The 17016-nt window shown below is 34.6% G+C and overlaps 2 long non-coding RNA genes across 3 annotated transcripts; one reads left to right on the forward strand and one right to left on the reverse strand.

The window, feature by feature from the left end:
• Nucleotides 1-1665: 1665 nt before the first annotated feature.
• LOC134248010 (uncharacterized) lies at nucleotides 1666-4914 on the reverse strand. Its single transcript, XR_009987961.1, has 3 exons — nucleotides 4895-4914; nucleotides 4709-4775; nucleotides 1666-1818 (listed from the first exon to the last, which is right to left on the reverse strand). It is a non-coding gene; the product is annotated as an uncharacterized LOC134248010 (long non-coding RNA).
• Nucleotides 4915-7872: 2958 nt separating this feature from the next.
• On the forward strand, nucleotides 7873-9169 carry LOC134248009 (uncharacterized). 2 transcript variants are annotated; one of them, XR_009987960.1, is made up of 4 exons: nucleotides 7873-8171; nucleotides 8274-8389; nucleotides 8637-8936; nucleotides 9102-9169. It is a non-coding gene; the product is annotated as an uncharacterized LOC134248009 (long non-coding RNA). The 2 variants fall into 2 exon arrangements; XR_009987959.1 differs by having other exon boundaries at nucleotides 7873-8389.
• The last annotated feature ends 7847 nt before the right edge of the window (nucleotides 9170-17016 follow it).

Raw genomic sequence — 17016 nt, forward strand, 5'->3', positions numbered from 1 at the left:
GGAAATGTCTAACCTTTGTGATTTTTATACACGTCTGTTTACATTTTTATATCTACTGTCGTTTAAATACTTTATCTTGATTAACTTCAAAATCTCCGGAAACTTGTCAAATATTTTACATCAGGTTTGAATTTAGCGCCCTTGTTTATTTTTGGAACTCCTTAGTCAAAGAAGTTTAATTTATTTTTAGCAATTGTCAAAATACATTTCGACATGTTGTTTTCTATTTCTTGTAAGTAAATGACAAGCGATTATGATTGTTAACATTTCTATGTAAGGTAACAGGTCGCACGAATGAGTTGTTCATTTATAACTTTGTTATTTTAATTGATTATTTTTTCACAGCGACAAAGTACGTATAGCTCGAAACATCTCTGTCATTGTTTACATACTGTTGAAGTTTTACAAAAGTGTTTTAATGAGTAAAAGATTGTGTATTGTTAAAGTAAATTTAATTGATTATTGTTCATTTGATTTTAAATATTGTGACATTCCATGCAGAGACGCCACTGAATAAAGACTTAAATTTATATTTGAATCCTTTTTCATTTGGGTTGTAGGCAGTTACACTTTTGAGTGGTCCTCCTACACTCATACAGGACTTGTGTGTCTTATAAAGAAAAAGACGCATCTGTCAATATCTAACTTAATTTATTGCACGAAAATGCAGTTTTTGTGTTTTGAACCATTAGAATTGTGAGAATAAAGAGATCTTAATTCAATAAGTCTTATCTATCCTTATTCCCATTTTTTTCAGAGAGAAAGAGAGGAGAGTTTAATGAAAGTATACCTCTTGGATCATCTTCATTAAAAGACTATTTGTCTTGGAACAATGTAACGGTTTTCCTTTGGTGTTCTGGCCATATCTAAAAACAGGAGGCCCAGGGGCCACATCGCTCACCTGAGCAAATCGGCTAGGAAAAAACACAAATCGGATCAGAACTGAAAAGTATATTTTAAAAAAAGGGGGGGGGGCTTGAATTTAATACTACTTTAGAATGCCTTCATATTAATACAGCATATGACTTTGCTATTATTGATAAAAAAGATTTTTTACAAACATTTTCCTCCTATACCATCACTAAACATTGCTTTGAAGTACTTGAGAAGGCGATTTTCGTATAAATTCCTATGTAAAACTTTGATCAGCCATTGTTGCCCCATCCTACTCCTGGGGGTCATGATTTGTACAAATTAGAATCTACACTACCTGAGGATGCTTCCACATGAGTTTCATCTTTCCTGGCACAGTGGTTCTTGAGAGGAAGATTTTTTTTTTTAAATGCCAACGACAACAACGACTTCAACGAGAGACAACGGACAAATTTTGATCAGAAAAGCTCACTTGAGCCTTCGGCTCAGGTTAGCTAAAAATGATACTCAATTTTACATAAAAACCTTTATTACATTCAAATCAAAAACAAGTAATATAGCATAAAATCCCCAAAATAAAGTACCTAGGGTTTCACCCACCTTTGCTAGCAACAACTCTTTAGCTTCAATTTTAAAAAAATTAAGAAAAAAGTGGAATAAAATTTAGAAAAATGATATAGTATGAAAAATATCAAATATGCCACTATTTTCACATATTGAATACTATTCTGTAAAACACACATACTTGGGATAAGTTCTTGTGTGTCATTTCTCTGACTATTTTTTCTTCTCCAACGATGGACCGCTAATATTAGAATAACAGCAAGTATGAAGAGGAAGGCAGCTAGACCGCCTACAATCTCTGCTACATGAGATGATGTTTCTGGCGGGGGTATTGTTGGTTGCACGCCCAGTGTGGTGTTGTTTGAAGTACTGTTCAAAGTGCTATAAATAATAAAGCAAATCAAGTTTATGTAAGCAAGGGAAAAATGGAGACAAACAAGGCTTTTGGATTACCTTATCATAATTTAACCAATACAAACTGGTAATGGGTACAAAGATCGGTAATATTTATATAATATCTCTACAATAAAATATAATTTAAAAGAATTTAGAAGAGCACTTAAATCCAAGTACAAATTAGAGAAAGCGAATTTAGCTAACTTGCATTGTCTGACCTGCTCAGATATTTGCATAATATATTAATTGATCACGAGTTAACCATAAGCATTAATAAAAACTGAGCTCCTGTTAATGTTCTTATATCGCACCTATAGTTCTCTTACAAATCACGTACTTAATTGTCAATACATGTTTAAAATTTTCCTGAAAGTACAATAAATGTATATTTCAACGACATGAATTAAGATAAATAGAGAATTATACATACCCTTTTCCATATCACATCCTGTATTAGCCCGAGACACCAATATCAGCCAGAGGGCTGATATTGGTCGAGGGCAGATACAGGATGTGATGTGGAAAAGGGTATATTTTATTATATTTATTACATGCTTAGTAATAAAATACAGAACACATTAATTAGAGAAGAAAATAAGTAAGTAATCATGCTCAGACTCCTTAAAATGCACAAAGTCAATTGTCTCATACAGTTTCGGTTTGTTTCTTCATCTACTTCTATTCAAATGTCCCCAATCCATAATGTTAAAATAATCTATCATTTATCACTTAGATTATCATTACATTCAAAAATTTAAAATTAAGAGAATTATGTAACCTCCAAAGTATGTGTATGATCACAAGTACCTTTTTTAATGTTTAATTTACTAGGGGTTTGATATTGATCCGTATCAGCCCTGCAGGGGTGATATGGATTTGCAGGGCTGATAACCTATATCAGCCCCTCAAATCCATATCGGCCCTGTAGGGCTGATACGGCTATTGTGACGTCAGCCATATCGCATATGCAAAAAACCTGTATTTATTACTAAGCATGTAATAAATATAAATACACAATTGTATAAAAATGGCAATGTAACAGTTCTAGGACTTTTTTTTTTAAAGCGAAAAATTATCTATCCAAATTATCATTCTCTCTGCAAGTACACAAAGGGAACATATTGGGATCGCCATGCCCAATTCTCTGTCTTCCCTTTTCAAATATATTATGTTTTTTACTCTAATACATTTTAAGGGGGCCGACTATAGTTTTATTGTGTGAAAACTACAATAGCGAAAGTCTTCATTTTCATACTATATATACCTTACATTAAGTTCAGTATACATGCAAAGTTTGGGAAAAATCTACCGTCCCAGTATTTTTGAGGGACCGTCTCAAAATAAGGTAGATTTACTATAGGATTATATAGGAAAATGCCAATTTTGAGCACTTTAAAGCAAATTATAGAAATACTACAATAGATATTTTGTTCAAACTATAATATTTTATGAGTAATACTATATGATACAATATATGCAAGAAACACAAAATTCTACGGTCTTGTTAAGAGAGGGGGCATCTCAAAATGCAAAAAAAATTACCAATTTTTTTACTGTTTTTATAGGGTACTACAAAATATGACGTAAACAATAGATTCATAAGAAAATATAATAAAAATATTGGAGATATTCTAAAAATTTCTATGTTTTAAATTTCAAGAGCGTATGTTTACTACTTTTTCTGTAATAATATTTTTATTACCCCTTTCTTTAAGAGCTTCAGATTATCATAACGTCAAAAGACACTGCTGCGATGTCAACCTACCTTTCAATTGCAAAATCGGTCAATTTTATCAAATTGAAATTACATTTTTATACCTATAATTTCTTAATTTTGTTTAATTTTAATAATTAAGCGAAAAAACTTGCATTAAAACACTAAATACGCTTTATTTTACTATGATGCGCGAAATAATGCGCATTGGAAACTATAGTCGACCCCCTTAAGTTACCTAAATCAAAGCTCCAATGAGCTTTAATTTTTGATCACATTTAGTCCATCTGTTCCCTTCGTTTTTCCTTCTGTAAAATTTTTGACAATTTATACTTTTTCAGATCTACGACTGGGCCAATTTCAACCAGACTTACTACACATTAAACATTCCTTGATTAAGGGAATTCAAAACTTTTTCAAAGTACCACACCTTATTTCAAGTGGATAAAATGAAGAAATGGTGAAAAATGAACTCTCTTAAATCGCTGAGAACGCTTTCTAGTACGGGAACAGCTAGGAATATCCTGATAGCAATCTTCTTAGGACTGCTCTGAGACTATTTTCTTTCAAGTTAAGTCTTCTTTGTAGAGAACCACGGTATTAATGAAAGTTAACTATGGTGTAATATAGAAATACCATACTATTAAGTTTTTCAAGACAAGATTTAAACGTAGGTTAATCAAAAATCTACAATATTTAAATGGTGCCTGTTTTGGAGCGTAACAGTTGAAATTGACACCCCAAGGAAAACCATTGTCAACCGACGCGTCAGCAATTTAGGATGTCAGCAAAAAAAACGTCGATTGTCTTTACGTTCACGTTTAAAAAGCTTTCAAACTCCCCGCTACTTCGAAAAAGATTTACTGACCTCTTTATTGTTTGTTTAATACCCTAAGAGTACTTTTTCATCTAAAAAGTTTCGTTATTCCGGTTTATTCCGGTTGTTTCAAACGCGCAATTGACGCTTTTAGAATTCTACGGTGTACCATACGCGCATAATTTCCACGCATGTGACATTACCTTTGTGTTACCCGTTGTCACGTGTATTGCTAAGGCTAAGGGTAATAGAACTGATTGTTAACTGCGTCTAAACCAATCAGATTTTAGTATTTATAACATGTAAGTATAATAATTTAAAATGCTACATTCTTATTTACTTACATATTAGGACATGATGATTCAGCAAGATAGCAATTGTGCTGTGCATTGATGCTTTGACACGCAGGATCTAAATGTTAATGAATAATTTAATAAAATTCTTTGATAAATAAGATTCAATACAACAATAGTATGGCGATTTTGATTTGAACATCTTATGTTAATTATGATATAGTTCAAGGATCTTACATTGGTATATTCTATTGCTTCGATACCAGTATTCATTTTCAGGACAACCTGATAAAAATCCAAGGCAGTTGTTCCAGTAAAGATTTTCTCCATCGGTTTCCAAACAGTTGCCTATTCAAGTATATACTTATCCATACGTGTTAGAATTAAAATATATATACATGTATGTCAAAGAATACTTTCTAAGATGCTTCAATTTTCGTTTGAAACTTAAACTATAAAAATAAGTGTTTTAAGGTAAATTTCTTGTTACTCACCTCTTTTTATTAATCCCATGGTTCCATTGTAACAAAGTTCTACAAGTCCTATTTTATGTATGTTAGGGATACAGAGATATTGATCGTTCCCGTACTTGTCCTGACCACACCCCAGCCTGGAGGAGGACTCTGAAACCTCTGTGATGTTATGGGGACAGGAATCCACATATATTTCCATTTCTCTTGTAAACATATTGAAACTTGTTATAAACAAATAGAAAAAATCCAAACAATTTTACCCGTTGCCATTAAAATAAAAAAGTGAAAAATAATTTCCTATATTCATGTCATTGTATAAAATGATTATTTAGAAATCATATTTACATTTTACAAGTCTAAAAGCTCCGGAAATATATTCAATAGTTAGATTTCTTACTGTCCTGTATGTATATTTATATTTATTTACTAAAGTCTCTGTCGCCTCATTGAGGCGTCACGTTATTGCACGTTTCTTGTGAATTTCTACGAGTGAGTACACACGAAAATGGTATTCTAATCAGTTTCATAGTTGGCTTACTAGACAAATACGGCAAATATATAAATCTATATGTTTGAAACGCTGTAAAAAAATCTAAAAGCAACACAAACGTCAGCTTTTCCAAAACTATACACGTACTGTATGCAGGTTTATTTCCCCCGTGCTAGTTTTGCCCTTTTACACTTGAAAACAACTTTGTCCCCTTTCAAATTCACTCAGACTTTAAAAAAAAATATACTGTATTCTTTACTGGCACTGTTTTAAATGGCCCAATGATGGTAAGGCGAAAGGGCGAAAACAAAATCGTGGCAAAAATTTCCCAGCATACAGTATTCGTTTTTAATACTCTTCTGTAAAAATAGCATAATCTTAGACACTTCTAAGATATCAAGTCTCAATTGTATTATCCTTATTCTGGTAGTTCTCTTATTATTCAGTGTTCATCATTTTTTCATGACACAAAAATTTTTACAAATATACTAAAAAATGAATGATTCCTGAACTAATCTAATGTAATTTTTTTTTCTTTCATGTTTTTGAAATCACTTGAAGATATCAAAAATGAATGTATCTTGGTCCTTGACGCTGTGAATTTTTTTTAAATAACAAACTAGATGTACTGTGAGCAATGAGCTCATTAAATAATACTCTCTGCCTCCCATATGAAAATACGGTAGTGTGCACGTTTTGCAATGGGAAATCCTGTACAGAGGTGCGAGGGTGGGGTGGGATGTGGATGTGGCTGTGTTTTGTCCACAAACACCAGTGTCTTAACCAAATATAAAATTGCCATGATACATGTATATGAGGCCTGATATACATGTACATAAAATATGAATAAAAACATTTCCATCCCTTTAATGGTGTAAGATTAAGGAAGGTCAACTTACCAGAACTTAAACCGAAAATAGTTTTTTTTTGCAGATTTAGAGATTTAGTTATCATATAATACATGAATAATACATGAATAATATACCTTATTTGAATTACCTTACAAAGTCATCCTTTTACCTCAAAACGATGGATTAATTTTTTAATTGTTCCATATACGACGAGCTCTTCTTCCCCTCAGGTTCAATGTGTCCAAAGTAACCTTCACCGGGTTTAAATATTCGGGTTACTGTCTTTGTAATTAAATAGCTCAGTTGGCTGTTCTTAAATATATAGAATGTATTTAAATCCATTGTGCTGTATTGAACCATATAGTTTGGCACATCTATGAAAGACCATAAACAAATGAATTAATAAATAAACCCGCTTCGCTTAGATAAAGATAATGCCTTTTGATCTAAAATGCGATCTTATTCGCCAAGCAAAATGGCCTGAATGGCATATGAAGTTTGGATTTAATAGACAACTGAAGGCTCAATTTGGGGAGAGAAAAAAATCACAAAAAAGTTTATGTTTGTCATTTTACATGTTAAAGAACGGGAAATTGATAATATTTTTTCAGATTTCAGGTCTGTAAAGTATCTTTATAGAGACAGAAAAATTAGGTTATTGTAGATGCGTACATGTAGAGGGTCATCTGGTCCAGAGGGAAAAAATAATAGACAGTTAATTATCATAAGTTTATTAAAGATGAATTGCCTTATTATGTATTGTCGGCTTTGAGCAGCTCCTGGAAAGAAAAAAAGATTTTAAAAATATATTTAAAAGGACATTTAAATGAATTTAACTTAATATAGACAGCGGCTGATGTCATTATTGCTTTCATTATTAAATTTATCTCATTTTAATAATGTCATTCATATGAATTTGTCTTGTTTAATGATCAAGTTTAATATCAAAGATAACACCGGTATTAAAGATGTTTGAATTAAATCACAATGAATGGACAAATTAAAATTTTAATTGACACATTGATTTTGTATATTGAAGTTATAAGGTTGCAAATATTGTGTAATGAATTATAATTAATACTAGAGCGACAGGCAATAAACTGTTAATTATGAACTTTGTTGTTTATAAACCCGGAGAGATTAGATTTACTATGAGAAACATCTTCTTTTGACGTACAATTTATATTTTCCTGATGTGTTGTTTTCGAACATTGACACTTTTCAAAAAGAATTAAAATATTTAAAGCTGCAACCGTCTTCTAAACTGAAGAAGATGCAAAAATACATAACTTTTATGTAAATAGAAGACGTTTCCCTACACTATGAAGAGTCGGCAAATACTATTATTATATCAATATCAATGAAGTGACACTAACTCGCTAAATGTTAATACTATTTCGAGTTATGCCGGAACACCGTTTTTATTCCACTTTTAGTCACGCCGCATCAAAAATGTTCCACAAGGGTACTTCCGGTTTACATTGTTTACCATCGAAACAAATTAAATTGATAGCTTTTCAGTCATTTTTCTGTACAATAATCATAAACTACGTTGACAAATGGACGAGGACGTTGATTTCTTTTGCTGACAAGTCACAGATTTAAAGAGATATCTTCAAGAAAGAGGCATACAATGTAGTTTGCGGAGGAAACTTGAACTTGTTCGCCTGTGTGAATTAGCTAACGAACTTCGGTTGGAGGTATCTTTCAGATATGACAAAATCAAAACTGAAAACAATATATATTTATCATAAATATGTTTAAAAAAAAATAGATAAAATGTTTGTTTATATTAATATCAGATTATAACCTTGCATAATACCGAAAGCGAGTATGTCGATTTTGAGAGAAATCGAAGGACTGTGACTGTTGGAGCAGAAAGAGTGACTTTGGAACCAATGAACAAGATTGAAGAGTGGTATATATATAATCAATATTAAGCTACCCTTATCAATATCCACAGTTCAGTTAAATCATTACAAAACAAGCACATACTAATAATTTCATAAGCACAACTTAAAGTTAGAGAAGCATATAGGCAGCATAAAGAAAAATAAATGAATTTTAATATTGCAGCCAGGTATGATAATTATAATAATTAAATGAAAGTATTTAAACTAGAATTGGGCATTGAAATAGTTTTTTAATGATTTTTTTTTATACAGGAACAAAGATTTGTCACAGATACCAGACGTAGAATCTTTTGATGTCTTGGTTTACCTTACACAGAAGTGTGGGTGGAATTCTGCACGTTTATCAAATTACAAGCAGGATAATGGTTATCGTCTTCATATGGCAGGACATATTGATGATATACAGGCATCATCTGATTTGATCCCTGGCAAAATGTATATTAAGTGCTAATGTGTCCCGGAGACCAGACAAACTGCTCAGCCATATGAATCATGGATTCTGATAAGGACGCAGTCTGGAGAAATTGTGTCAGGTGGATGCACCTGTGTTGCGTACGTATTCCTAAAGTTTTCATTTTAAAGCTATTGATTGAAAAACTTGATTTTCGAATACATGTAACTTTAAGGGAGTTTTGAGGATGATAAATTTTGAAGACCATAATAATTTTTAAACATTATATACAAATTTTCTAATTTCTTCTTTTTTTACTAGTACAGAGATAATGGAGCATGTAAGCATTGTGTTGCTTTCATTTTCTCATTGTCCAGTTTTTGTGAAAGGCACAACTGCAATGACAATATCCAGACATATAGCGTGCTTGTTTTGGAATACACACAGAAATTCAGACATATAAGGGCATTGGCAATAAATTTTATTATAGTGTTGAGTATTAAATCATTATGCATGTTCATAAAAAGTAGCTTTAATTTAATATTAAATAAACTTTTTACTGCTACTTTCACTTCAGGACTGTTCATGTTTGAAACTTAGTAGCACTTATAATACATGCAGTATACATGTATACCGGGTATTAAAAATTATATGTCATTTAAAAAGAAGATAAAGAATACTTAACTTTCAGTCAATAATTTTTTAATGCAGTACGTCTCATTTATATAATATACATTGTATGTCTAGTTGTTTCTATACAATTATTTGAGATTTTTTAAAATAAACATTGAACAAATCTGAAACATTTTCTCCCCCATAATAATTACTTCTTTACAAGTGGTTTTTGAAGATTGCACATAAATGCACATACAGTAAGAATTTGATTGGCTACAGGATTTAGATTCAGTGGCATGGTGTTTAACAAAATTTGAAAAGTTTTCAATCTACCAATAGCTCTCTCTACATGAATCCTAAAGTGAGCAATATTCTTAGTCTTGATAATGTCTGAAGCAGACAGACAAATGCTTGCCCTTACCCCATGCACATTTCCTTAAGTAAATGGAGGAAGGATCAGCTTTGTTCTCTTCTTAAGAAGAAAGTCTCTGATGACAAATCCCCGGTTGGCCATTATTTCATCTCCTGGACGCACAATATCAAGAAAATCCACATTCTTTTGTAATGTGCCTGTCAGAAACATTACCACCCTATAAGTTTGAAACAAAAGTTATTGCACCTGATGGAGATATAGAAACAAGAACTTTAAAGGTATTGTGCTGTTTGTACATGTATGTACTAAATGTTTGAGATTGTGCTGTAGGGTTCCGAGGTCTCATGATAAAAAAACTCGGTGCAATCGATGATGCTGGTCACATTTGGAAATTGGGAGTTTAGATGATCTGGGTCTAAATTTCTTGATTACTTCCTGAGATGGCCATTTAATAAGAGGGGAAAAATGATTGCCATGTAGTTTATCCACGTTGTGAAGATCTGGGAAACTCTTGAAGAAGAAACAGCAAACAAATATGCCAGTACAAAAGTTGTCAGGGCCATACGCAGTCGGATGAGAGTCAGGAGGAATTCTTGATAGCAAGAGAGATTTCTCTTTGGTCCAGTCTTCCAAGTGTAAGGTTCGGTTTAATAGGCTTTTGGTGTTGAGCTGTTTTGTCCACCCCAATACTTTAATTCTGGTGATGATTTGTTCAGAATATCTGTTAAATGAGATTTATAGTCCATGGCATTATTTTGATGCACTCCTAGTTGGCTTCAACAACAATAAACACATTTGCAAATATTTTTTAACAGTTGACTGAATAATTACAGAAGAGACATATTTCAATTTGTATACATGTATTTCTGTAAAAGTCATCACTCATGACATGATATTTACCAAATGTACGTCATCAAGAATCATGTTTGATGGCCGGTATACCCGTGTATTGCTGTACACTATAATCGTTCTTTGTCACCTTTGCAATAAACAAATCTCTCAGTAGTGTATCTGGATCATCAAGCTGTTTTGCTTTTTGCTGCAAATTGTCTATATCAGTCATGCGGAAATCTGTCTGAGTTGATGCAGCTGTGTTACTGTGTGTGATACGAGTATGCTCTCCAAAGTCATGATCTCTTGCAATATTTTCTATATAAAACAAACACCAAAATTAAGAATACTTTAAGAATGTAAATACAAAAAAAAAATCTGTTTCATAATAACCATTCGTAATTTTGAAATTAACTGAGGTTGTGAATTCATTAATATCAATATAAGACATAAAATAACATTTTTATGCACCTGGCCATGGATGGGAGATAGACGTCTCCATGTCAGAAATCACACATTCACTTGCAACAGGCCAACAGCCATTTAATTCCTGGGGATTTATGTATTCAGCATCAACCTGAGACAAGAAAAGAAGCAACAATTAAAATAAACATTACACCAGTACACATGTAGGGTCTACAATACATGACAGTACTGAATAAATATTATTTTTATAATTATAGATTTGATATGATAAAGTGTAACTTACTTAGGCCTGTCGTTCCGTGAGGAACATAGGCCATCAACGACCGTCCTCCAACGAACACGATTTTGGGCTGCTCTGGCTGCATCGTGCCAGGTCATATTCTGTGTCCTTAGCTCCGACTCCGAGTCAAGCCTCCAGGTGTTTCTAGGTCGTCCTCGTTTTCTTTTGCCCTGTGTCAGGGCCTTGCGTGTGATGCTGGATGGTGACTTCTTTAATGTGTGTCCAATCCAGCGCCACATCCTCGTTCTTATTTGTACCTCCATTGGTTCCTGTCCTGCTCTCATCCATAGTTCTTCATTTGAGATCCTATCAGGCCACCGGATGTTGAAGATGCGCCTGAGACAGGTGTTGTAAAATGTCTGGATCTTCTGTAGGGTAGCTTAAGTCATCCTCCACGTCTCTGCACCATACAGTAGGACAGACTTTACATTGGAGTTGAGGATCCGCAGTTTGGTGGTAGTACGTATGCTCTTTGAGGCCTAGATGTTCTTTGAAATGGTGAATGCAGTCCTAGCCTTGCCAATTCTTGACTTGATGTCGCAGTCTGTGCCACCGTGTCTGTCCACCACACTCCCCAGGTAGATGAAGGATTCAACTTCTTTGATGGCCTCACCACCAACTGTGACTGGTGTTTGGACAGTGGTGTTTATTTTCATCAAATTGAATTCTGTCTTCCTCAAGTTAAATTTGAGGCCCGTTCCTGCCGATGTTGTTGCAAGCTTGGTTGTTTTATCCTGCATCTGGTTTTGGTTGTGTTAAAGGAGAGCCAGGTCATCTGCAAAATCAAGGTCGTCAAGTTGCGTTAGGAGTGTCCACTGTATGCCATTGTTCCTGCCTGCTGTGGTTGTCCTCATGATCCAATCAATGACCAAGAGAAAAAGAAATGGTGACAGCAAGCAACCTTGTCGGACTCCTGTCTTGACCTCGAAACTCTCAGACATCTGGCCAGCATGGGTAACTCTGCCTATCATGCCTTGGTAGGTGTTTCTAATCAGGGAGACTAGCTTCTCTGGTACTCCATAGTGCCTCAGTATCTTCCACAATGTCTCTCGGTCTACGCTGTCAAATGCTTTTTCGTAGTCGATGAAGTTGATATATAGGGGGGACTTCCACTCCAGTGATTGTTCTATAATGATGCGTAGACTGGCTATCTGGCCAGTACATGATCTGTTGGCTCTAAAACCAGCCTGTTGGTCACGGAGCTTTGGGTCCTCTGCCTCTTTCATTCTCTCGAGAAGTATTCTGTTGAGGACCTTGCCAGGCACTGATAGGAGCATGACCCCCCCCCCTGTAATTACTGCAATCTCTCAAGTCTCCCTTCTTTGACAGCTTAATAAGGATGCCTTCTTTCAATTCTTCTGTGATGTTCTCTTCTTCCCAGATCGTGTTGAAAAGGTTGTATAGGATGTTAATGGCTGTCTCTGTATCAGCTTTGATCGCTTCTGCTGGTATCTCATCAGGCCCTGCTGCTTTTCCATTTTTAAGTTTATGAATTGCTCTCCTGATCTCTGTCTTTGTTGGATTATCACAGTTAATAGGGAGGTCTGTATTGGCTGGTTGAATGTCCGGAGGTGTTTCTGGTGATGATCTATTTAATAGTTCTCTGAAGTGTTCTACCCATCTCTTTAATTGTTCTTCTGTTGTTGTAAGAGTTTTCCCGTTTTTGTCCTTCACTGGCTTGTCTGTTTGCTGGAACTTGTTGGCAAGCTTTTGTTATTTGTTATCATATACAGTTAGTTCTTTCAAATTTCCTTGTCCCGCCGCTTCTTCAGATTGTTTGACCAGATTGTCGATGTAATCTCTTTTATCTTTCCTGATGCTTTTCTTAACTTCTTTGTCTGTGGCTGTGTAGTCCTCTTGAGCTTTTGTCTTTGCGGATCTTGTCCTGCTTGTATTCAGCATTGCCTTCTTTTCCTTCCTCTCCTCCACTTTCCTCATGGTATCACCAGAGATCCACTCCTTGTGCTGAGTTTTTCTTCTGCCTAGGACTTCCTCGCATGTGCCTTGCCACATTTCCTTGATGTGCTGCCATTGGGTCTCAATGTTGGTATCGTTGTTTTCAGGCTGGTCTTGTAGTAGCTGGAATCTATTTGACAAGCTGAGTTGGAATGCTGTCTTTCCTTCCTTTGTTTTGAGGGCACTCACGTTGTAACTTGTCCTCCTGTTTGTTATGTTGTTGAACTTCTTGAGACGTAGCCTTAATGCCGTCATCAGCAGATGGTGGTCTGATGAAATGTCTGCTCCTCTCATCACTCTGACATCTTTCCATGCTCTTCTAAATTTTTTGTTAATGCAGATATGATCAATCTGGTTCTCTGTTACATGGTCAGGGGATCTCCATGTGGCCTTGTGAATTCTTTTATGAGGGAAGATGCTTCCTCCTATTACCAGCTGGTTTAGTGAGCATAGGTCTGCAAATCTCTCACCATTCTCGTTCATGTAGCCCAGACCTTTTGTGCCCATGACTTCATTGTAGCCTGTAAAGTGTAAGCAAGGTTAAAATAAGGAACATTGAAAGTCAAAACAACTTACTACATGTATTACTGGTGTAAAATCATCCTTAGTGTCTCCACAGATACCAGCATCATGTTAAAGTAATGCCTGTTCTCTTTTGAGAATTGAGGTATAAGGGCGAATCTACAAACGAAATTTATCTTTATTGTGGCAGTGTATAAATAGCAATGGTTGTGTACGTATTAATAGCAGAGCCTGTGTAAGTTTTATTTTTCTTCATAATTTGCATCTGTGGTATATAAAAGTGTAATGAGGTCAATTAATAATATTTTTAACCTTTTTACTTTCTTTGATGTTATTGTATTCAAAGAGTTCTGGGTGTGGGTTGTCGGGAGTTGGTTTGCCGTCCACAAAGTGTAAGGAACAGACCCGTCTCATTCTTTTAGGCTCGAAGTCGGATCCCCTTCTTCTAAGGTCAAGAGATTTTTTCTTTTTGTTGGTGCCTTTTTATGGATGTGAAGACAAAAAACTGTACTGACGACATGTACCCATATCTCCCCTGTATTCAGTCGTCAGATGTTCAGCCAGAAGCCGCGCAGGAGTACCAGCCAGCGTCATTTTTCGCTTCAAACGTTATGTTACCAACGTAAACAATGACAACCGGAAGTAACTTTGAGGAACGTTTTTCAATCGCATTATCTTGGGTCTTTCCGTCAGAGGTCGGAAAAACAACCTCGAATGTATTAACATTACCGAATGTTAAAAATTTATACATTTCCTGTTTATTCAAATATCGGATAGACGAAGTTAGAAGTCCCTTCTATAGTATATTTTAGGTAATATCATAACATTGAATAAAGTTAAACTCCTTATTCTAAAGATAAAAGGTCTCCATGCATTTATTTCAAAGATCGTGAAAAAGGAGGGCTGTCATGGCGTCTTCCATATACATTCAAGATCGTTTTTCCGCTTGTCGGAAAGGGCCGAGAAGTTGCGATTGGAACATTTTTGTGAAATCACGTGATCGGCGTGAATAAAAGTGGAATAAAAACGGTGTTCCGGCATAACTAGAAACACGGCTATTCAGATTAGAAAAAAATCGGTACACACATACCCATACAAAGTTTTATAAATAGCATATGCTGATTAAAGTTTTGCTCCTTGTTTGTGACGTCACAATGTCAAAATGACGTCACTATGTAGATCAATTGTGACAAAAATGGTTTTCTCAGTCCTACGTGTTTAACGGAGGACGTTAAATTTATGGTATATCTGAGAAAATCCTTTGCGTTAGCGTATACAGGCTATTTGTTTACAGTTTATTAAAACAAAATACTTCATTTAATTCAATCCATGAGTGGATTTATTGTTTTAGTGAGGGAAGGCAGATGGTAAAAAATATGATATTTGTTATCTTGCCCAGTGAAAGCAAGTTTGAAAAGAAATGTGTTTTAGATTAAGCAATTTGTTATCAAAAACCTCCAATTTACATTTTGACAAATGCCTACTATACATCCCCGGCCCTATCAGTACATAGACTCAATATCATCTCCCTAGCAGATTTTGTCAAGAACAAAAACAAACAAAGCATATTTTCTCTTTTAGGATTCATTGTAGTACTATTTTTCATTTAAGTTATACTAAACGAAAAACATAGTAGTGAGAGAAAGAGTAAGTTTATGACTTCATTGAAAATTTGGATTTCTTGATCAAGTGACAAAAAGATTTGACTTTTACTCATATCAGGTGAGATTCTACATGCACTCCTTGTAAATTTTAGACGGCCGGATAGATTTTTGAAATCAATTTTTCGAAACTCCTAATTTTGCAAGATTGAGTTTTGCAAGGATGTTATATGAAGGGTTTTTAATCAGGACCATCTTAGCCCTTGAAAATGGTACTTTTATGACCAATTTGATAAAATAACTATATAACATCTTCATATTAAACAACTGCTTAGCCATCGACGAAGATAAATTTTGTATTTTTATACTGCTAAGAATCATTCTATTAAAGAGTCTGAATACTACGAAAATCCGTAATATAACAGAAAACCATTATATTACGAAAACCAGTATTGTTACGAAAAACTGTAATAATACAAAAATCCGCAATTTTATGAAAATATAGACATGTGTATTTCACATAAATTTTTTTCAAGTTCTGGTGAATTACACAAAATTAAAATTAATTGTTATAGTCTAGTTTTTTCATTACTACACTTATAGCAGAAGGGTGTGATAGATCTAGAATTCCTCTCATTAAATATCTATAGATCTGCATTTCCTTTGGTTATGGTGGTTCTAAATAACGATCATATGGAAAAACGTTTGTAGATCGTTTACTTTGTTTACGTGCGATAGCACGATTTTTTCAATTTTTCTATTTCTTTGTAATTTTTAGCTCTCGAAAATCGTTATCACATCGGAAAAGAACTGCTCTGATGCTGACCTTTAAAAAACCCCATTTCTAAACAACTTTTCCCCCGCAGAGTGAATAGAATTTTAAACTAAGGGTCGCTGGCCTTATTTGCCTGTTTTGTGTTCACTACTTAGAAGGGGTATCATAGCAGAAGGATAAAACGTACGCTGAACTAGGACCTGAGGTCCCCTGCTCAGTTCACGACTATCGGGCCTGTTTACTCCGCTACAAAATGTAGTGCGTTGCATACGTAAAGTGAAAATAGAATAAATCGTAATACTGTGAAGCCTTTAAAGTGTAAAACAAACAACTTTTTAAAAGGAATAACCATCTGATGGGTATAAGAAAAGATAGAGGGGGTGGAGGGTGGGTGCTGAGCAACATTAACTGCAATTTTATGCGATATATGATATATAAGCGTTTAACATTTATGGATTACGTTAGGTGACCTGTGGTCTCCCTATGATTTTATTCCATGTAACGTTATAGTACACATCAGTAGGGGACAACTGTAAGGTGACCAGAGAACAAGTAATATTGTACATCAGTAGGAGGACCAGAGGTCACCTTATATTGTACATCAGTAGGGGGACATCAGTAGGGAGAGCAAAGGTCACCTTATATAGTACATAAGTAGGGGGACCAGAGGTCACCTTAAACTGTTCATCAGTAGGGGAACAAGAGGACACCTTAATGTACATCAGTAGGGGGACCAGAGGACACCTTATTTGTACATTAGTAGGAGGACCAGAGGAACCTAATATTGTACATCAGTAAGAGGACCAGTGTGTCACCTTATATTATACATCATTAGGTTGACCAGAAGTCACCATATACTGTA

The sequence above is a fragment of the Saccostrea cucullata genome, unplaced genomic scaffold (genome assembly GCF_032062105.1).
Source record: "Saccostrea cucullata isolate Sc308-1 unplaced genomic scaffold, CSIRO_AGI_Scuc_v1 ctg2340, whole genome shotgun sequence".
NCBI classification, from domain to species: domain Eukaryota; kingdom Metazoa; phylum Mollusca; class Bivalvia; order Ostreida; family Ostreidae; genus Saccostrea; species Saccostrea cuccullata.